Source organism: Equus przewalskii, chromosome 23 (assembly GCF_037783145.1).
Source record: "Equus przewalskii isolate Varuska chromosome 23, EquPr2, whole genome shotgun sequence".
Lineage (NCBI taxonomy): Eukaryota > Metazoa > Chordata > Mammalia > Perissodactyla > Equidae > Equus > Equus przewalskii.
Window position 1 is genome coordinate 15,043,764 of NC_091853.1, and position 22,897 is coordinate 15,066,660.

Sequence of the window (22,897 nt, forward strand, 5' to 3'; positions counted from 1 at the left end):
TTTTGCACTATACCCAAACTGTCACACCATTGGTCACCGCTGGATCCCTCAGGACTGTGATGTCCACCATCTGCAGGCAGGAGCACTCATGGAGCCAGCCCACATTTATGGCAGTTACACCCTCCTCTGGGAGCTGGGAGCTGTGGTTTCCTTTAAAAATCAGATTGCAGGGCCGGCCCAGTGGCTCAGTGGTTAAGTATGCACCTTCCACTTCAGTGGCCCCGGGTGCGGACATGGCACTGCTTGGCAAGCCATGTGTGGTAGGCCTCCCACATATAAAGTAGAGGAAGATGGGCATGGATGTTAGCTCAGGGCCAGTCTTCCTCAGCAAAAAAAAAAAAAAAAAAAAACCGAGAAAAAAGAGAAAAAGAAAAAAAGAGGAGGTTTGGCAGCAGATGTTAGCTAATCTTCCTCCAAAAAAAAAAAAAAACCAAATTAGATTGCATCTGCTTTCTGTCCTGAGGGCATTCGTCACGGTCTCTTGTCTGACAAGGGTTTGTTTTCCTTCTTGCTTTCCAGGGTGGTTATTGTGTGTACGTGTAAAATGATTTCTAGGAATTTGGGGGAGGAAGAGGCCATAGTGTGTGCTCCACCGGCCTGTTTGAGAGAGAAGTTGGGGCAACTTCTATCCTCACTGAGCCTCAGTTTTCTCAGGTTCAATGTGAGATGGTGACAGTGGTGGTGATGGGGGTCCTTAGTTACTAAGTGAAAGTGCAGCATCTGTCATGAACTGTTCTAACTACGTTACAGGTGTGAACTCATCTACTTCCTCAACTACCCTGAGATGTGTGTTATTATTGCCCTTTAATAGGTGAAGACACCGAGGCACAGAAAGGTTAAGTAATTCACCCAAATAAGTGACTGCTTACTTCGTAGGGTTAGTTTGAGGATTATTGCATTAATACATGTGCCACCAAAAATGGCAGCTCTCGTTTCTCTCAGAGCCAACAACAGAGCAGGCTGATAACAGGCACTCATAAATACATGACGAGTGAATGAAAAGACACCAGAAAGCTGCATTCCATTTGGTCTGCAGAAGCTTGTCTAGGGGGTGTTGGACAGGAAGCTCTGTCTTACTGTTTTCTTATGTAATAAAAAAAAACTGTGGATTTCTGGACATTGGCCACTTGGTTCCCACCGTACCAGCTCAGCATTTTAGATTTTTAGGTACTGAGTTCTTGGTGCTTGAAACCATTTTAACATTTTCTGCTTTGTCAAATGGCATGATTTGGCTTATTAGCTTAGTTAATGTTTTAAAAAAATCAGCTGTTTGTAATTTCTCCTGTTTAGAGTACTGAAAAAGATATTAACTTGTGCTTTAAGGAATGTACGCTCTAATTTTCATATGCATATACATTATATACACATTTACACAGACCGCATGGGAAAATTTCCTTCATTCGGTGGTGCTCTGTTGGAAACCAGCTCCAGCACAATGTCTGGTACAGAGCAGGTGTTGGATAAAGTAGTGCTGAGTAAATGGGCATGAATATGTAAATTAGAATGCAAGTCTGCCTTCACGGGACCCACAGTCTAATGGAAGAGAGAGACGTGTAAGAGTAACTGGCATACATCACTGCAGTAATGCTCTATAAAATGTTTCCTAGGAGGGGCTGGCCCCGTGGCTGAGTGGCTAAGTTGCTGCGCTCTGCTGCAGCGGCCCAGTGTTTCGTCGGTTCGAATCCTGGGCGCGGACACGGCACCGCTCATCAAGCCATGCTGAGGCGGCATCCCACATGCCACAACTAGAAGGACCCACAACTAAGAATACACAACTATCTTTGGGGAGAAAAGGGAAAAATAAAAAAAATCTTAAAACAAAACAAACAAACAAAAAATGTTTCCCTATATATGTGACTATATTTAGGGGAAAAAAAAGTCACAGGGCAAGTGTTTATTTTAGCTGGATGTTGAAGGTGGGTAAGGGTTTGCCGTGGAGAATGACATTCAGTCACGGAAAGTGGAGGATATCACCCATTGTCAAGCAGACTGGACTGCGAAATCCCGAGAATCTACAAAGTGAAATCTGTTTTATGAAATCTGAAAAGGCTTCTGTTGAGTTTTGAAAAAAGATGTTGCAGAAGAAGATAACCATGGATTTATAAAATGCAATATGATTATGCAATTCTTTGCATAAAGCCGTTCAGTGATTTGATGTTGTCTGTGACAGAGTACAAGGGCCATTCCAGATCCCTCCTGACCTGACCCCATGCAGCCTGCCCTCCAATGATGCTCGACTACTTGCAGTTCCTTGAATTTTGCTATTTCATACCTCCTTCCGTTGTGTGTGTGTGTTTTTGGTGAGGAAGATTGGCCCTGAGCTGACAGCTGTGCCAGTCTTTCTCTATTTTTTGTACAGTGAGACGCCACCAGAGCATGGCTTGACGACTGGTGCGTAAGTCCGTGACCAGGATCTGAACCTGTGAACCCTGGGCCGCTGAAGTGGAGTGTGTGAACTTAACCACTATACCATCGGGCTGGCTGCCGTGCCTCCTTCCTTTTGAACACATTCTTTTGCATGCTGTTACACCTCCTTTGCCATTCCTTTGGCTAATGGTGATCTAGCTGAGTGCCTGTTGCCTGACTATGCTTCCTTCTCATTGTCCTCCGCCTTCCCTTCCTCCCCAGCCAGGCTCACTCTGAACTTTACTCCCGTGGTTGACATTCATGTCTCCCCAACTAGATGGGTGGCGTGCTGAGGGCTTGGGGGCAGGGTTTATATCTTATTCTTATTTGAACTCCTTGTATGCCTGGCACCTAGTAGTCATTCAGCAAATATTGCTGAATGAGAAGATGAATGACTGAACAAGCTAATGAATGAATTAATGAATGGCGTATATGAAAGGGGGAAGAATTTAAGAAGGGAGGCAAAATATTTCAAGGATGTTCTTAAGGCCAAATGAAGAAACGCCAGGTTAATCCAACCTTTGTCCAAGGATTACCTTCAAGGGAGGAAGAATGTATCATTTCAGTCTCCGTCTCCTCCCGCCTTCTCTAATGGTCCTTTTAACAATCCCATGTGACTTAGAATGTCTGAGTCCCATTTAAGCCTTCCTCGAGCCAAGTAAAAGCAACCTGAAAAAACTGAGAAGCTTTTTTCTTAGTTAATAGAAATCCTTCCTCAGGCAGTAACCTCTGAATATTAGATGTAAAGCTCTTACCTTGCTTAATGGATAAAACTCCACTTTTTGCCTTTAAAATTTACCTTTTCTCCATAAAAGACAGACGAAGAGTCTAGACTTTGCTCTCAGTTGCCGTAAGTAAGAAGTGGTATACGGTGAAGCTGTGCTATTTGACCTGAGGTGGTAAGTTAAAGTAGGACAAAGGTGAAATTAGAAACCAATGTCTGATTTCAGGTCCCGGGTCTTACAGCAAATAAAACTGTTTCCTGTTTGGTCTCTATCCTCCTTATCATCACCATCAACAGATACTCAGTGAACACCTGCTATTTGGGTATGACATCCTGTGGTGTGCTGGTGATACGGTGCACGGTTGGAGCCTATCCGTGATGAGGGAGATGAAGGATCTTCACAAAGTCCACGTTAACATAACCACGTTTCTTTCATACTTTGTGGTGTTGATCTTGATCTTAATTACGCGCGTACATATAGTAAACATCGGAGGTCTCTGATTAGGAGCCTCCTCGTCAGGAATTTCCTGTCTCCTTATCTGATTTCCTCTCTGTTTGCTACCATGGTTTCCATACTCCAAGGCCAGTGGGGTGTGTTGTGATTTGGTATATGGTAGCTTTTATTCCCTGTGTGCCTAGCACTCAGCAGTCACTCAGCAGTATTCTATGAATATTGAACAAGTGAACGACTGAATGGCAGAAATGAAAAGGAGCAGAACTTAGGAAGGCAGGCAGATATTTCAAGAATGTTTTTAAGGTCCCAAGAGTCCTAAGATTTAACATGGTTTTAGGCAAAAGTGTTGTACTTCTCATTTTGAAAGGAGCTGAAGCTTTATAGTCAACCTTCTATGGCCATAATAATAGCAGTTAAAGATACGCTTAAAAAATATGGAGGAAATTTTTAAGGAATAGGGTTTTAAGAGCTGGAGGTGCTAGGAGTTATGTCTCCCAATTAGATAAGTGGACAATGAAAGGAAAAAAAGAGAGGGGGCATGATTTATAGGTTAGTGGTAGCAGGATTGTTGAGAGCACAAACAGAGGTAATTGATGTTCATCTCCCAGATTAGTTAAGAACAGCCTAATTAGCTAATGAACAGTTCCAGTCCTGTGTTCTGAGAAGCTTGGTTTCTGGGCAAGCTGCGTGCTTAGCAGCAGCTGCAAAAGCGTGTGAACATGCTAACACCAAGGAGAGGAACACATACTGAGTTATGACCTGCAAAGGCTGGTGTTTTTGAGTTACCCATTCTTAAAGGAATATCAGAACAAGCATGTTTAGTAAGAATAACAGAAAGGCATGGGACACAGTGGCCTGGACTCTGAAGCCAGACTGCCCGGGATCAAATTGCAGCCCCATCACTTACTAGCAGAGTGATCCTCCCCTCCTGGTCCTCATGCCCTTGCATAGTCCTCTCTCACACATTGTGTCAGGGCTGGTCCATGTGACTTTTGAGGCTCAGTCATAAAAGACTTTGCCACTTCCGCCTTGCTGTCTGGGATCACTTGCTCAGAGGGAATCCAGCCACCATGTTATGAGGACACTCAGCGAGCCCTATGGAAGGTCATGTGGTGAGGAACTGGGCACTCCTGTGAAAACCCTGTGAGTGAGCCATCTTGGAAATCCAGACTAGTCAAGTCTTCAGATAGCTGCAGCCCCTGCTGACGTCTTGACTGCAAGGTCGTAAGAGGCTGAGCGAGAACCACGCATTTAAGCCACTCTCAGATTCCTGAACCATTGTGTGAGATAATAAATGCTTGTTGTTGTTTTAAGCCATGAAGTTTTGCTTTACAGCAATAAACAAATGAAGCAAAAGACTGTAAAGAACCAGTTTAAAGGATATTGTTAACAACAGACTTGATTTGATAAAGAAAATAGTGGCTTACCCTTTTAATTTCTTTTACAGAATACTTCTAAAGTAGTGTTTCCCAAAGTAACTTCTATGGAACACTAGTTCTGCAGAATGCTCCGTATAAAAGGGATTTATTTGATGCTTATATAAGTTTGGAGAATGCTGCACACTATTTGTCCATTTTGGAGATTCACAGTGCTTATAAAGAATCTGAGAAGTCTTGAGTAAAGAATTTTTTGGTTAGCCCAATGTTTCCCACTTCTTTCTTTCTTTTTTTTTGCTGAGGAAGATTTGCCCTGAGCTAACGTCTTTTGCCAATCTTCCTCTTTTTGTATGTGAGCCACTGTCAGAACATAGCCACTGACGAGTGGTGTAGGTCCACACCCAGGAACTGAACCCTGGCCACCAAAGTGGAGCATGCCAAAGCCAACCACTAGGCCACCAAAGCGGGCCCCCAAGAAATTTCTTTATCAAATATCACTTGGTAAAATACAGTGGAACACCCTGTAAGAAACATGATTGTACAGCAGTGATTCTCAGACTTAAGCCTACATCAGAATCATTTGGAGAGTTTTTAAACAAGGATTGCTGGGCCCCACTCCCAGAATTTCTGATTCAGGTGATATGGGGTAGGGCCTGGGAATTTTCATTTCTAATAAGATCTCTGGTGATGGCGATGCTGCAGGTGTGTACATGTGTGTGAGGGGAGGGGACTATACTTTGAAATCCACTGTTTAAAAGGGTTGCTGCCTCTTTGGTAAAAGCTTTAAAGAATGAGTATGCAAATGGCCAGTGAGCACAGGAAGGGATGCTCCACAGCATTAGCCATTAAGGAAATGCAAATCACAACCACAGAGAGAGACCTCTTCACACCCACAGGGATAGTTATAACAAAAAACAGACAATAACAGGTGTGAGGCAGAAATATGGAGAAATTGGCTCCCTTAAAGGTTGCTGGTAGGAGTATAAAATGGTGCGGGCACTTTGGAGAACAGTTTGTCAGTTCCTCAAAATGTTAAACATAGAGTAACGATGACCCAGCTATTTCACTCCTAGGTGTATTCTTAACAGGAATGAAAACATGTGCCCATACAAAAACGTGTACATGAATGCTCATAACAGCATTGTTCATAATAGCAAAAAAAATAGTAACCACCTAAGTGTTCATTAGCTGATGAATGGATAAGCAAAATGTGATTTATTATACAACGGAATACTATTTGACAATGAAAAAGAATGATGTACTGATTCATGCTACAACGTGAGTGAACTCTGAAAACATTATGCTAAGCGAAAGAAGTCCTTCACAAAAGGCCACATATTGTATGGTTCCGTTTATATGAAAAATTCAGAATAGGCAAATCCATAAAAACAGAAAGTAGAACAGTGGTTCCCAGATGCTGGGGGTGGGGGCGGGGAGGGACTGATAATGGGTATGGGATTTCTTTGTGGAGAGATGACTATGTCCTGGAGTTTGATAGTGGTGACACTTGGACAACTCTGTAAGCCACTGAATTGTACACTTTCTATGGGAGAATTTGTGATTGTAAAGAAACTCAATAAACCAGCTATAAAAAGCAATATGTATAGCTTCTAAATTAGGATAGCAACAAAAATAGCAATATCCAATTACAGCATACATTGTAACTCTGTTATGATCTATAAGGTGCAGAAACATGCTACAAATGGTGGTGGTGGTGGGCCGATGCACAGAGTGCATTGAGATATGGATGGCCCTTTAGCTCTCTTCTCTCCTTCCTTCCCCCCATGAAGATAATGAATGTTTATTGTTGTTTTATTGTGGTTCTAAGTGAGCTGTGGAAGTGATGGGGAAGCAACAGGCTGACCCCAGACAGATTGGTCACCGGAGAGAGTACAGAGCCTGCTTCCCATCTGCCATTCACATGGAGCAGTAAGTGACAGATAGCAATTTAAAGGGTTACCTTCGCCAGGGTTAGTTGGTTTGTTTTGGTCACTGTTGTTGTTTGTTCTGTATTTTAAGACGAGTTAAAGTCCTAAGCTAGAACAGTGGCTCTCGAAGCTTCAGTGTGCATCAAAATCATCTGGGGTTGTTATATAAAAAGCAGAATTTTGGCCTTACCCCGAGAGGGTCAGGAATCTGCATGTTAAGCAAGCACCCCGATAACTCTAATGCACGTGGTTCGTGGGCCCCGTTGAAAACATTTGAGCTAGAAAAACACCTAATTATGTTGGGACAGAACATAGATCTGCGTGCGACTGATAGAACCAACTCCAGGAAGGTGATTACTCTAGGAAGGGTGGGAGAAGATGGGTTGACGTGGAGCCCTAGCTGTATCTGAATTGTTCGTGTCTTTTAAAAAATGGTTTGAAGCACATATCAGAAAATGGTAACCCCTGTTAAAGATGGGACTGTGTACAGCTGTGTACAACTTTGCGTCTTATATTATTTTCTGAATATCTGAACTCTGTCATAATAAGGAATATGTGAAAGTATTTTATAATCTTTGGAATTTTAGGTTTTGGGGCCCTTTTGGGGACCCTCCCCCCCACTTTTGGCTCTGTGTTTCATTTTGGGCTGGCAGCTCTCAGCTTGGAAGCCCATGGTGGGCCCTGCCCCTCCCACCTCCTCTGCCCACAGGCCTTCTGCATTGAGGGTCCCTTTGTGACTGCTCCTGGGGCTCCACACAGGCTCCATCGGGGCAGGACGCAGGAGCTTGAGAAGCCGCGGATAGAATTTTTACTGGCAGAACGAGAGAGAGAGGAGGGCCAAGGAAACCATGGCCTGCCTGCTTGGTCCCAGGAGACGTCTGTTCAGGGAATCTGGGAGGATTCCATATTTGCATCACAATGGTGGTCCCTTCCTTTTCCCTTGTAGGTTTCAAGACCCCTGCCTTTTCCCCCTGTCTCCAGAAGAGAGGAACTTTTGTTTCTTGGTGAAAGGCTACCTCAGGGACCCCGAGTCCAATCTCTTTCTTTGCTGTTTTCTTCAAATATGTTTTTTGCGTGGTCCCCTTTTACATGGCTGTGCACTGATGTGCAGATGAGGTGACCCGGTACTCCTCCAGGGTGGCATCCTGCTGGGGGTGGGGAGGAAGCGAAGGCTCTGAACTTGGAGCAGCCATCTTGTGGATGGTTGGGAGAGGCTGCAGGAGAGCTGGGATGGCCGGCCCCTGTGGAGAGGGAAGCTGGGGCTCTGGGGAGCGGTGCAAGTAGTGGGGGACGCAGCAGGCTGGCCTTTGACAGGTTGGTAAATGGAGAGTACACATCCAGCAGACACAAAGCGTGGTTTGAAAGGGGATGGATGCCAAGTCATCAAGTTTTATGGCAGTCTCAGGCCAATTGGGAAGCCTGCCAGCGTGTGCCATCCCTGAGGGGGAGGGAGGTCTGGCAGAGAGCTCTCTGGCCTGGGAATTAAGAGGCTCAGGTTCTTGCCAGCTTCTTCTTCCCCTGAACCTCTGCTCTTCTGTCTGAAAGCAGGCGGTGTCCTCGGTCTGCCTCACGGAGGTGATGAGGATAAGTTAGGGCATTTGGAAGACTGATTTGTAATCCTGTAGTTACTGCAAGGCCTCACCTCTACCAGCTTTCCACCCCTCCCTCCTAATTTCCTGCTCCTCTTGGCCCCCACATCAGCCCCTAGTGGGGCTGTGCTACCTGCTTTCTGTCTCAAATAGTCTCCTCTCCCTCACAGACCTTCTGTCTTCCGTGTTGGATGACTTTCATGGTTTCTAAAGTTACACAAGGGATTATTTGGGGTTCAGAGTAAAGGGGGGCTCTCAGATAATAGACAACTACTAATCCCATCCATTCTGTGCCAAGCACTGTGCTGGCTGCTGGGAGATGCAATGTTAAATCGGCCCTTTTCTCCATAGAAAGGAGTCTGCGGGGTTGGTGCACACTCATCAATTCCTGTTCTGCTTCTTCATGTCAGCTGCCCATCTCTCAGGGCGTGAGATGCTATAGGAATAGGTGCTGGGCTATTTCAGACTCTGGGGTTTGGGGGTCAGGTGTTAGCCTGGGGTCCGAAGTAGAGAGCTAGGTACTGGACTCATCACTTTTCTGCATCCTTCATACCAGAGTTTCCCAAGTCCTATCGGTCCTTTAAAAATAAGCCACTGTTCTTCCCTTCAGGGTCATCCTCCCAGCCGCCATCCCACATCCTCATCATCTCAATAACTTGGATGATTTAATGGCTCATGTATTGGCTTCTTGTCTTCATTTCCTCCCTGGTTTCAGTCTGTTGACTGTCAGGAGAATCTCCCTAAAGCCTCTTCCACGGCAAGGCACGACCGTGCATAGGAACCTAGAATGGCTACCCATTTCCGGTTGCCTCAGGTCTGACCTCTTCTGCATGGCCTTTGAAGCCTTCCTTGTTGGTGATGCTGTCCCCACCCCTGCCCCTGACTCTGTAGCCACCTACTGAGAGCTCTGTTCTCTTAAACACCCCTTCATCACTCTGACTTTCACACGTTGCTTATGATCTGCCCTCGTCTGAAATCCCTTCTGTCATCCCTCTGTACACATCTCCCGTGCATCCTTCCAGTCTCTCCTCTTCTCAGAGCCTTCCACGATGACCTCAGCTCATTCTTTTGGATTCAGAACCATGCTTCATTCGAATTGGAAGGGACCTGGGAGATCCTTGAGTCCCTTCTTCTCTCCAGAGGCCCTGAGGGGGAAGTAATCTGCCTCTGAGTACACACCAGATGATTCCAGGCCTCTTGTTCCTAGGCTGGTGCTCCTTCTGTCACATGCCACCTAAAGATGTAGAGGAATTATCGCCCACAGCTGGCTGGGATGTTGTCATCAACAGCATGGAGATGCAGTGGAAGTAAATAATGTTGTTGGTGGCGGACTCCTTATTCATTGCCTTTGCCGTGCAATTAGTGCTTTATTATAGCCTCATCTCATTCTTATTGTCAGTTCCACACATTGAGCCCTTTATTATATCAGAATATAACACTGCCTCGTTCACTAATTACTTTATGCATGGAAGTCAAAACTGTCTTAAATATCTTTTGTAGCCCATAGCATCTTGCACAGTTCTAGGCATGGAGTAGAACTCACTATTTGTTGATTCCCTGAGTTTTAAGGACAGTTCCAGGCAAGGCTCACACTTAAGCTATTAGTTGTGACGAGGACAGGACACCAGTGTTGGCTTTGCCTGAATTCTTGATCTGAGGCTTCCCAGGGCCTCCTGATTAGAATTAGATACCCACTCCCCTCTGTTCTCATAGCACTTTATTAGTGCCTTTATTATTGCTCAGATCATGTGGATAATTTTGAATTCATAATTCATATGAATTACGAATCCTGCCTCCTCCTGGATTCTGAGTTTCCAGGGACAGTAAGAAGTTTCTCTGTATGACCCATGGGTTTCTTTGGTCACACAGTTTCTTGCACATGGTTGTGCTCCATGCATGGTTGTTGAATTGAATATTATGAATAATGACACAGTTAACACCATCTTATCCACATGTGGTCCATCTGCACAGCCCAGGGCCTCTTTCCACGTTGTGGCCAAACCCCAGGCCGGGACAGAGGCCAGGCTGGGAGGGTTTGGGATGGTTTCCAGATGGGCAGAGATAGTTGTATGTCTCTGAGTATGTCTCCAATCGCCTCTCAAAGTCAGATATACCATAAATTACTTTGGTTTCATCTATCATGGTTAGCTAGCTAAGCCTCTTCCTCCCTCCATCAGTCCAGATAATGAAGAGATGACATTTTTATTGTTTGCTCTGTGGCACCGAGAATAAAGCAAGTTCCCAAGTAACAAGCACCCAAACTGAAATGGTCTGGAAAGGAAAAGCATGTCTGGGAGAAACAGGAAAAGCCAGACAGAAAGAGGATTCCAACTCTGAGAGCTGGAAAGTCCAACCTCATTTTACGAATAAAGAAATGGAAGTCCAAAGAAGGAGAGCCAGCCCAAAGTCACAGGGGTGGGGAAGGAGTTGGGTGGGGACTAGCAGAAAGAGCTCAGACTCCGGGGCCACTGCTCTGGCTGTCCGTGTGGTTTTCCTTAACACCACAGCTCCATCAGGTCCTTAGGAGAAATGTCACACAACTGGACTGTCAAGCTGTGCTTTGAGGGCGTTAAGAAAGGAGCAGAAGTGAATGCATCAAGATGGAAGTACAGGGAATCACCAAAGGCTGGAGAGGGAAGAGAGGAAGAAGGGCTGGAGAGAGAGGGCCCAGTGGTATTTGCTTCTGATTCTGGATACTTTCCCTCTCTGGAAAGAGGAGCAAGAGTAATAGAAGGCCAAAATCACACCACAGTCATCAGGGGTAGGCAGATGTAGATAAAACAACTCACTTCCAGGCTGCTCCCAGATTTGCTTATCTCTTTCCCTTATAATAATATTACCTCAGTTTTAGAACTTTCTGGAAACTTCTGGGGAGTGAATCTGTTCAAAGGGGGAGGAGGGAAGTGAGGGAATTACCCTGGGGTTCCCACCATACTTGCTGGAGCAAGGAGTGTTGGCAGAAGTTGCTGTTGATAAGTGGAGCCCCCTGGGGCTAGATGTGTGTCTTCTGGTGGGGGAAGGGAGTGGATAATAATGATCAGATTTCCAAAAATCCCTAATTAAGTAGATCTGTAGTCCTAAATAAGTGATAAAATGGAAAGGGAGAGCTGTAAAGTCCTGAATTAGGATTTCATAATTGAGTAACTTAAGAACCAGATAACAAAGCTGTGTCTTTCCAGCAACACATATGCGAAGGACTGGTGTTTTTATGGTTTAACTGATGCTCTGTTACTTTGCATTAGTAACAAGATAGGGTCCAAAGAAAAGACAGTCATGGTATGTGTATCCTCCTGGCTTCACTCCCCGTGTAAATGATGTGCTAATTCAAGGTGCCAGGCTGCATAAGGGATCCTGACCGTCTGGAGAGCCTCAGAGGAGGGCAGCTGGACAGTGTGGGGCTCTGGAAGCCAGAGTACCTTTTAGCAGGTGTTTTTAAGTGCTTACTAAATGGTGAACCCTGTGATGAGTTCAGGGGACACAAAGATGGAAGACACAGCCCCTTCCTGCAGGATTCAGAGTGTCTTGGGAAATTAGACCTAGAAGCCCACCATTGCAATAAGGATGATGTGGCTATAAGAGAGGAAAGTACAGGATGCTCAGGGAGTGTGAAGGAGGGAGCATCTAGATCTGATTGGAGAAGTGAGGGAAAGAGGCCACAGAGTGGAGACTTACTTGGAAGGGGTGGTGGTGGGGCTGCGGAGGGAGGCACAGAGGCAGGAGCACACAGGCTGCATTTGGAGAATGGCATGTCTGTAGTGCTCAGGGCTGGGGTGTGGGGAGCTCGAGGGGGCGTAGTTCCACTTGTGGCTGACCAGGCAGGTGGGAACGTTAGGGTCTTGTGTGCCTCGATAACACATTTGGATTTTCTTACAAAGGCAGTAGAGGGTCGTTAAAGGGTTTAAAGCAAGAGTATGATAGACTCCCTGGATGGGTGGACTTTCCAGCTCTCAGGGGCCTGGCTTCTTGTGATGTGCATGTGTGTGGGTGGGGTGATGATTAGGGAGGAGAGGGCAAGACTGGAGCCTGAGGACCCGCTGGGGGGCTATCCTTTGTGTTTTTTACTGTCTAGAAAAAAATGGAGGTATGAACCTGGACTGTGTCAGTGAGACCAGAGAGGAAGGGACATGTATAATTTCGGGATCTTTAAGTTTGGGTTATGAGCGAGAGGGAAGAGTCAAAGATGAGTCCCAGGTTTGGTGGCAGGGATTTCTCCCCTGAGAGATAACACACCGGATTAGGAGCAGTCTGCAGGCGGAGGGATGAGGCTGACTCTGTCTTCATTGAGTTGCATACGCCTTTTGGACCATTGGGTGTGGAGCTCTGGGAGAAAGGTGGGCACTCAGCCCTGTGGGGCACTCAGCAGATGTGTGGACATCTGCGGTTCAGCAGTGTGTGGCTGGCAGTTGAAACACAGACGTGGGTCAGATTGCCCCAGAGAGCAACAGAGACAGAAGAGGCTGAGAATAGACTCCAGGGTGTGGAAAATATGGGTGACCTGGGATGGAGGCTGAGAGGAGGCAGCAGGGAGAGAGGAGGAGGCAGATAGTGGAGACAGTTAGCAGGGAAATGAAGGAAGCGTTGAAGAAGGAAGGGTTAACGGGTCAAATGTGAGGAAGAAACTCACTGCTGGCATTTGTTTGAGAAACCTTGACCTTTTTCTGCTCCCTTGCTAGAAATAAGTGCCTTTTCTTTGTAGCAGGCAGTCATGTTCGGGGGCCCTGCCCCTATGGAATGAAAATGTTATTGTTCCGTGTCTTAGATTCCATACGTCAAGTCCATTCTGGTTCTAGGCTTTTGTCAAGGAGCAGAGAACAGTCACCCTTGGGCAGTTTGCACTGAGGCGGGGTGGGGGCTGGGTGCGAGGGATTAGCACCTTCATTTTAGCAAGACTCTGAGTTCCTTGGAAGGCAAGCTTTATTTCTACATAAATAGAAAGTATTATTATTATTACATCCTCACACTGTATCAGAGCCAAACACTGGAGTCCTCAATACTGTATTTATTTCTCTGGGCTTTTGGAGGGGTGGGGGAGAATGGGGTGTTTAGGTTGCTAAGTGATTGTGCTTCTAAAAATAATGAAATTTCCCAGTGGCTCTCTTCCCTGTTTCTTTTGGTTAGAGTAGGAGGATGCCAAGGTCAAGTTATGGATGATGGTCTGTGTCTCGAGGAGGTGGCCTCAGGGCAGCCTGTTGGAGAAGGACAGGAGAGACTCTCCCTCTCCTGTCCTCCTCCCTGCCTCCCCTCAGGGTTCACTACTTTGAGAAATTGCAGGAAAAACTGGGCCTCCCTCTGCCTGAATTGAAATGCCTTGCGAGGTAGTCAGCCCCAGAGGTTGCTATGGTGATGGTGGGTGGGTGGGGGAGGTGGTGATGCAGTGTTTGGCCTGTGTGGCTGAGGTCCCCAATGCAGGCTGCTTGGAGCCCAGGCTCCTGATGCTCTCTACAGTTCATTTGGGATTTCAGAGGGTCACTTGCTGCAGTGTTGAAATCTTCAGACAGGCCAGCCAGGTCAGCCGGCTGAGTCCTCCCTTGTTGAATATGCATCTCGCAGGCCAAATGTTGGCACGTGTTCATGGGGTTGGGAGCTCCACAGTGACCTTGATGGGGAAGAGGATGTGTGGAAAAGAGCTCTGAGGAGGCCAGAAGGGGCCGGATGATAGCCTCTGAGAATTGAAAATGGCCTTTAAGATCATTTAGTTCATCAGTCTCTTCAACAACATCGGTGACAGCTGGTCACCACGCTCCTGCTTGGACTCTCCCTATGATGGAGAGCTCACTACTGGACAAGACACACTATTCTGTTGTTGGATAGCTCCTAGGTTTCCCCTTGCTCCCTCCCTACCTCTCTCCCTCCCTGCCTTCCTACCCTGTCTTTCTGTCTGTCTTGGCAAAATCTGGCCCATTCTAATTTGATCCACTAGCTCAAGTTATGCCAAGAAGAAAAGCAATGTAAGTCTTCATCCAAGTGACAGCCACTTGCTACCAAACAAAACATTCATACTTTTCTCAACTACTTCTCACCTGGCATCATTTCAGGACCCCCTTTGCTACCCCCATCCCCCAAGTTTCTCAGTATTGCTCTTAAAATGTGACACCCAGAACTGAACACAGTACTCCAACTCGTCTGACTCTCATAAGGTTCTTTCAGGTGATACCCCATGTCGATGGACACAGATGGAGCTTGTTTTTTAGTCCCCTCATCACACCATTGGCTGATATGAAGCTTATGATCGTCTGTCATTCTCAGAGATTTTACAGATGAACAATTGTCACTGTCCTCCAGTTTTCTACTTTTTTGCTGTTGTCATCTAAACTGTTGATAAATATGTTGAAATGGACAGAAATGATGATAAAGCTGAGTGGCACACCTCGAGCGGCCTCCCTATAGGTTGAAAGGAATAACGTAATTACATTGATAGTTAACATTTGCTGCTTATCTATCTGTCAGTCTATCTATCTGTTTATCTATCTGGCTAGCTAGCTATCTATCTGTCAACCCTCACTGGGCTTCTGAGATGGTTGCTATTTTTATTATTACTTTTCTGATGAGGAAGTAGAACCACAGAGAGGTTAATTAAGTTGCCCAAGGTCTGACAGGCTCTAAATAGCAAAGTCAGTATTCGAACTCCATCTTTTATCTACTGGTCAGTATAATTTCCTGATCTATTTGTCCAATAACCCCACTGAGAAAAAGAAATAAGGTTAGCTTGGGTCTCTTTCTTCCAAGCAATCCCATGCTAATTCCTGAGAATAAGAAACAATACTAACGGTGAAAGTTACTGAGCCCTCCTCGCCTGTGCTGGCTCTGGGCTGAGCTTTCCCAGGCATTATTTGATCATCTTGCTTTCTCATTGCTCACAGACTATTTACCAATGTATTGCTGAATTCTTCTGAGATTGACAATGAGCTCACTTGTTATCATTCCAGAATCTTCTTTTTGTAAGTCAAGACATTTTCTCAGTTTCCTAAGGCCGTTGTTTTTATCCCCAGTTTCTCACAAGCTATTGGTTTAGACGTTCTTTCAGCAAATCACTCAACCTTCTTGAGCTTTGGTCTCCTCATCTTTAAAATGGGGGCAATAATCCCTATGCAGAATATTTCTAAGCGTGTTGAGATGCTCGTGTAGGAGAATGTTTATGTAAAACGGCTTCTTAGACTTCAAAGTTCCAGCCATATTTGAGCCATTGTTATTATTTAAAGTGGTTAGGGATTCTCTCTTATATAATCTCCTATCTGGGTTTTACTTTTCTCTAAACAGAATTTGTCCTGCCCTTTTTTGGTTATTTTATAAATTTATAAGACACACAGTAGACGTCCTCAAAGAAGCAAGTCACATTGGTCCTGGAAGGAGGGGACCGTATGCACTGATCTCCATTTTCTTCTTTTCTTTCCACCCTTCCCAGTGTCAGCAGGATAATCTGGCACCCCCTGCAATTTTTTCTGGTGTTACGGTGGGAGAGAGGACCGCATACAGAGAGCAACCAGCTGTTCACCCCTGTGGTACCCGTAGTCTCATTATCTCACTGGGGAAACCAAGGCATCAAAGAGTAGGCAGGGACTCACATGGTGTCGTGACACTGCAGAGCCAGGAGCTGCCCTATTCCATCCCTGGTCTTGGCTCTTGGAAGATGTGGTCCACTAGATTGTAAGCTCTAAGCTCGCGACCATCTTGCTTGCCATTCATCCTAGCTCTTCACATTGACACCGGATGTGTATGAAATGTCAGCCTGCGTTCATGCAGGAATGAGTGAATGAATGAATAAGGGGAGAATCCTTTTCCGTGGGAACTGTGGCTCCTGCCACGACATGCAGCCCTTCTTAAGCTTTGTGAAGAGAAATCCCAGAACGCAGTTAATCAGAAAAGCTCTACCACTCTTTACTCTTTAAATCCTGTCAAGAAGAATGGAAATGTTCTGAGATTGTTGGAAACATGGGCCCAGACTAGCACATGACTTTGGAGTGACGTAGGTATGCTTGGACCTCCAGCTTCTGTCACTGGTGAAGAACACTGTAGTAGTAAGGATGCAGGATGGGTTTTCTGCTGCAAATATGGGTATACTAGATTAGTCCAAGGCGTCTTCTTCCTGGATGTCTTGCAGGGTGGCATCAACACTCTTATCCCCTGAGGTGGAAAGGGTGATGTACACCCTCATGCAGGGTTTATACTAAATATTGCTGATCCGAGGAGAGTGAATTCTCATACAGTTTGCATTCCACCATATCCCTGAGGGATAGTCTTGCTTCCTCTTGTCCCCATAATGGCCACATCTAAAGCAAGATTGTAAGAAGCAAAATTCAGACTTTCTTCACAATCGTAACAGATCTTAACTGCTTGAAGAGGCGACAAGTGTGAGTGATGGAGGCTGGAGGTGGAGCAGACCAGTGCATCTCCCCTGGACAGCTCATCCCCAGAGAACCCCTGTGGGCACTGGTCTTTGATTGCCCTCGTTCCCACAGTAGTACTAGGACCTTCTCCCCGAAGGAAGGAGGGGTCACCCTGAACTGCCGATCCACTTCCTATTTTGCATTTGCTTGCAGGGTGCATGGCCTCAGGTTGCATTTTGGGGCTGGGGGAAGAGGTCGGGGAGGGGGACAGGGAGGAGGGCACTGTGGTCATATTGACAAAGTGACATGCTATCGCTTCCAGTTCTGAGGGGCTCAGGTTCCTGATTCCTAGAATGGAGACCACACTGTGTGAGCACGGCTGCTGCCGCCACTGCTCTGAAAAGGTGTAAATTGAGAGTTTGGAGGGAGAACCGGAGATCATTTGCTAGTTCACAATCTTTCTCACACTTTGCACAGAACTTTTAGTTAACCCCCCTCCTTTTCTTCTCTTCTAAATATGTCGGAGATGGTGAGATCAGCAGGCCAGGAGCATCACGCGGTGTGAGAGCAGGGAGCTGCCATGTGCCCCTCCTTAGCTCTGGCAGGGGCTTTGGTGAGGGCTCGGGGAGTGTCTGGGTGTCAGCTCGGGGAAGAGCATGGGGTTGGCATTCCCACAGCTCTCCTCCCTGTAACCCTGGTTGCTGGCTTTTGGAAGGCCCAGCCTGCCGGCCTTCTGCTGGGCTCCTCTGACAGTGCCATACAGGGTCCCCCAGATCTGAGCTTCCTGAGAGGAGCCAATAGCAGATGTGGCGGGATCCGTAGAGAGGGCTGCCCGAGAGACCCCTGTGTTTTGCTCAGGACCACCTCCTGATTTTTCTTTATAGCCTTTGTTTTCCCTTCTGGAAAATTACACCAGCAACTCTAACCTTACTGTGGCCACTCTTTGCCATACAGGGACTACCTCAATCCTTTTTGACAGCTTCAGACATTGTAATAGTTCTCTGCTGACAACCATGTGGAGCAGGCGCATTCTGTCGGCATGTTGAGTATTCTGGGAACATGGAGATAATGAACTTCCTATCCATCCCAGTCACTGCCAGCACGCGCAGAACCTCATTACCTCGCAGCAGGACTGCAGCAGAGCCTTCTCCTTGTTCCTCTGTGCAGGCGTCTCTCCTCTCTCTAGCCACTCTCTCAGCGACTGCTGGCTGACCTTCTAAAGCATAGCTTTGCTCACGTTATCCCCCTGATCCAGAACCATCCATGGCTCCCCATACTCAAGAGAGGAAAAGGCACAGCTGGCTTAGCAGCATTTTGTGGGGCAAGGACTCCGAGTACGTTAAGAGAGGGAAGTGGCTTCTGAAAGGGATAACAGCACCTAGGCCTGCTGTAACTGGAGTTTAGGGTCCCGAAAAAGATTCAGACTAGTCCCACTTTTAAACTCAGCCCTGGCTTTTGAAATGGGCCCTAACTTTGGAGAGGCAAAAAGGAGTAGTGACAGATAAAATTGTCTAGACTAACTAGGGTTTGGCCTCAAGAAAATTTACAGGGAAGTGAGAGAAGAAAGAGGATGGAAGCCTGGAGAAATTAATAATTCCGGGAACACGTGATACTTATCTTTGAACACTTGAAGGACAGTCTTGCAGCTGCATTAAGAGGGGATTACTTTGTATAACTCCAAGGTCAAGGATGAGCTGCCTTGGAAGGATGTGAGCTGTGCATCCGTGCAAAGGTCCAGATAGAGGCTGGAATGATCTTTGCCCAGGAACACTGTATAGTGGCTTGGAGTTTGGGCTTGATGTTTTCCAAGATCATTTCCAACTTGAAACTGATCCAATCACTCTTTCCTGCAACATACATTTATTAAGTACTGTGTGCCAAGTACCTTGTCATAGACTGAATGTTCGTGTCCCTCCAAAATTCGTATGCTGAAACCTAATCCCCACTGTGATGGTATTTGGAGGTGGACCTTTGGGAGGTGATTACTTAATGGGATTAGCGCCATTATAAGAAGAGGCCCCAGAGAGCTCCCTCACCCCTTCCTCCCTGTGGGGATAAGTGAGAAGACGGCAGTCTATGAACCAGGGAGCCGGTTCTCACCAGACACGGAATCTGCTGCCTCCTTCATCTTGGACTCCCAGCCTTCAGAACAGTGAGAAATCAATTTCCATTCTTTTAGCCCCCCATCTATGTGTTTTGTTAAAGCAGTTCAAATGGGCTAAGGCATGCCTTACTCCATATTGTACTGGAAGTATAGCACAGGCCTTGCCCTCAGAGATCTCAGTCTAGTAGGGAAGACAGATAAGAAATGTGAATTATGGGGGCCAGCCCCGTGGCTGAGTGGTTAAGTTCGGGCACTCTGCTTCGGCGGCCCAGGGTTCAGATCCTGGGCGTGGACATGGCACCGCTCATTAGGCCATGTTGATGCGGCGTCCCACATGCCACAACTAGAAGGACCCACAACTAAAATGTACAACTATGTACTGGGGGGATCTGGGGAGAAAAAAGCAGGAAAAAAAAAAAAGAAGATTGGCAACAGTTGTCAGCTCAGGTGCCAATCTTTAAAAAAAAAAAAAAATGTGAATTACAGGATAGAAGATTGAAGGAGAGCGTGATTTGGGAAGGCGTCCTAAAGGAAGTTCACCTGCACAGAGTTTTGAGGGAAGTGTTTTCAAGAGCAGGTTATAGCTAAACAAGGCGAGGTGCAAGCAAGGGCGCTCGTGTGGGAGCCTGGCGCCTGTGAGAAACTGTAAGTGGTTCAGGTGATTGGAGGGTAGCGTGGGGAAGGTGGGATGGGACGCTGGGCTAGATCATGGCATTATTCTAAAGTCAATATGGAAGCATTAGAGGATTTAAAATGGGAAGCTACATATCAGACTGAAATTTTAGAAAGATTGTTCGGGTAATGGTCTGGAGATAAGATTGTGGGAGAAGGGGACAGGGGCATGGAGAGAAACCAGTAGGTAGTCAGTGAAAAGTGATGAGGACATTGGCAGTGGGGATAGAGAGAGAGAGAGATATTAATGGGGACAAAGCTACAGGAGTACTATAAGATCATCTCTGGAGAAAGACAGAAGAGGTGGCGTTTGAGACCTGAATGATGGGAAGAAAACAGCCATGTGAAGTTGTGGGACAAAGAGAGTTCCAAACCAAAGGACCAGCAAAGCCCTTGAAACAGAAATAATTCTGGGATGTTCAAGAAACAGAGAGGAGACTGGTATGGTTGGACCACAGCGAGTGATGGAGATGGTGGAGGGAGATGAGGTAAGAGAGGGAGGCAGGGCCCAGATCATGCAGGACCTTATTCACAGGAAAGGATTGAGATGCTATTTTAAGTGTGATGAGAAGCTAGAACATTTTAAGCAAGTTGATCTGATTTGCACTTTAGAAAGTTCATTCTGCTGGGTGAAGAATGCACCGTAGAGGCATATGCAGGCCAGGAACCCTGTAAAAGTTGGTTGGACTGCAGAGCAGAAATGCCCTACAGGGTACTGGATGTGCAAGGAGAGTGGTCCTCAGTGGAGATAAAGACTGGGGAGTCATTTGCATCCAAGTGTTGGTTGGAAGCATGGTTTCAGTGAGGCCGCTTAGAGAAAATGTGTGGATTGGAAAAAAAAAAAAAGGGGGAGAGTTCAAGTATGAAACCTTAGGAAACATTGCTTTTAAAGGAGAGTGGAGGAAGAGGAGTGACCAGAGAAAAAGGTAACTCACAAGGAAAGGGCGGAATTTCCAGAGAGGCACCAAATACTACAGAATTATAAAGTGCTATAGTATGAATACCAAGAAGTGCATGTTGGATTTGGGGATCTGGAGGCCATTGATGACCTGTAATGGGAATATTTTCATAGAGAGATGAGAGCAGAAGCTAGATGGCAGTGGGCTGAGGAGGTGGAGTTGCAAGTGCTTACCAGCTTCAAAAGCTGGACAGTGAAGTGAGGACAGTGAGGCAAGAGGGGTGCCTTTGAATACCCAGGAAGAGCTGTGTCAACAGACGGAGGGTAAGGAGTTGCAGAAACAGGAGAGGGAATCGCACAGCCCAGTGCCCTTGAGGGTCTGGGATGCAGGGCATCAAATGAAGATTGGTGTGCAACATGAGGAACAGTATCACCTCTGCCCAGTCCACATTGATATTAGAAGGTTTTGATTGTTTTAAGTACGGATTCAATGATTATTGGAGAATTTTTTTCTACATTTGTTGAATTTTAGTCATATTTGAAATTTGGCAATCAAAACATATCTGTAGCTCTTAATATGAATATAAAACTCACCATCAGTTCAGTGGCCCTCCTGGACAGGGCCATGAAGCCTGGCTTTTGTGAAAAGCATGTGAGTTGCTGGGGTAGGAGGGAATGGGGGTTTTAGTGTTTAATGGGTACAGCATTTCACTTTTAAAAGATGGAAAGAGTTGGGGGATGGATAGTGGTGATGGTAGCACAACAATGTGAATATGCTTGATGCCACAGAACTGTACATTTAAAAATGGTTAAGATGGTAAATTTTATGTTATGTATGTTTTTTAATTTAAAAAATCACTAAGAACTCTGATTTTTTAAATTTATTTTTTAATTTATTTTTTATTGCAGTAGTATTGGATTATAACATTATATAGCTTTCAGATGTACATCGTAATATATTTCAAATTCTGTGTAGATTACATCATGTTCACCACCAAAAAACTAATTATAGTCCATCATCTCACATGTGAGCTTAATCATCCCTTTTGCCCTCCCCCCTCCCCCCTTCCCCTCTGGTAACCACCAATCCAATCTCCGTTGCTATGTGTGTGTTTGTCATTTTTACCTTCTACTTATGAATGAGATCATATGGTATTTGACTTTCTCTGCCTGACTTATTTCACTTAGCATAATACCCTCAAGGTCTATCCATGTTGTTGCAAATGGCCGGATTTCATCATTTTTTATGGCTGAGTAGTATTCCATTGTGTATATATACCACATCTTCTTTATCCCTTTGTCCCTTGGTGGGCATCTAGGTTGCTTCCAAGTCTTGGCTATTGTGAATAATGCTGCAATGAACATAGGGGTGCATGTATCTTTATGCATTTGCGTTGTCATGTTCTTTGGATAAATACCCAGCAGTGGGATAGCTGGATCATATGCTAGATCTAGTCTTAATTTTCTGAGGATACTCCATACTGCTTTCCATAGTAGCTACACCAGTTTGCACTCCCACCAGCAGTATACGAGGATTCCCTTCTCTCCCCATCCTCTCCAACACTTGTTTCCTGTCTTGTTAATTATAGCCATTCTGACCGGAGTGAGGTGATACCTCACTGTAGTTATGATTTGCATTTCCCTGATAGCTAATGATGTTGAGCATCTTTTCATATGCCTGTTGGCCATCCGTATATCTTCTTTGGAGAAATCTCTGTTCAGATCTTTTGCCCATTTTTTAATTGGGTTGTTAGTTTTTTTGTTGCCGAGATGTATGAGTTCTTTGTATATTTTGGATATTAACCCCTTATCTGATATGTGGTTTGCAATATATTCTTCCACTTGTTAGGTTGTCTTTTCATTTTGCTGATGATTTCCCTTGCTGTGCAGAAGCTTTTTAGTTTGATGTCATCCCATTTGTTCATTTTTTCTTTTGTTTCCCTTGCGCAGTCAGACATGGTACTTGAAAATATGCTGCTAAGACCAATGTCAGATAGCGTACTGCCTATGTTTTCTTCTAGAAGTTTCATGGTTTTGGGTCTTACATTAAAATCTTTAACCCATTTTGAGTTTATTTTTGTGCATGCTGTAAGATAGTGGTCTACTTTCATTCTTTTGCATGTGGCTGTCCAGTTTTTGCAACACCATTTACTGAAGAGACTTTCCTTTCTCCATCATATGCTCTTGGCTCCCTTGTCGAATATTAACTGTCCATAAATGTGTGGGTTTATTTCTGGGCTCTCGATTCTGTTCTATTGATCTGTGTGTCTATTTTTGTACCAGTACCATGCTGTTTTGGTTACTATGGCTTTGTAGTATATTTTGAAATCAGGGAGTGTGATACCTCCAGCTTTGTTCTTTTTTCTCATGAATCCTTTGGCTATTTGGGGCTTTTTGTTGTTCCATATAAATTTTAGGATTC

General features: G+C 45.5%; 1 protein-coding gene across 3 annotated transcripts in view; it reads left to right on the forward strand.

Annotated features, from left to right (window-relative positions):
• CACNA1E (calcium voltage-gated channel subunit alpha1 E) overlaps positions 1-22,897 on the forward strand; it is a 475,242-nt gene that overhangs the window by 223,058 nt on the left and 229,287 nt on the right. The gene's annotated exons all lie outside the window — the stretch shown is intronic.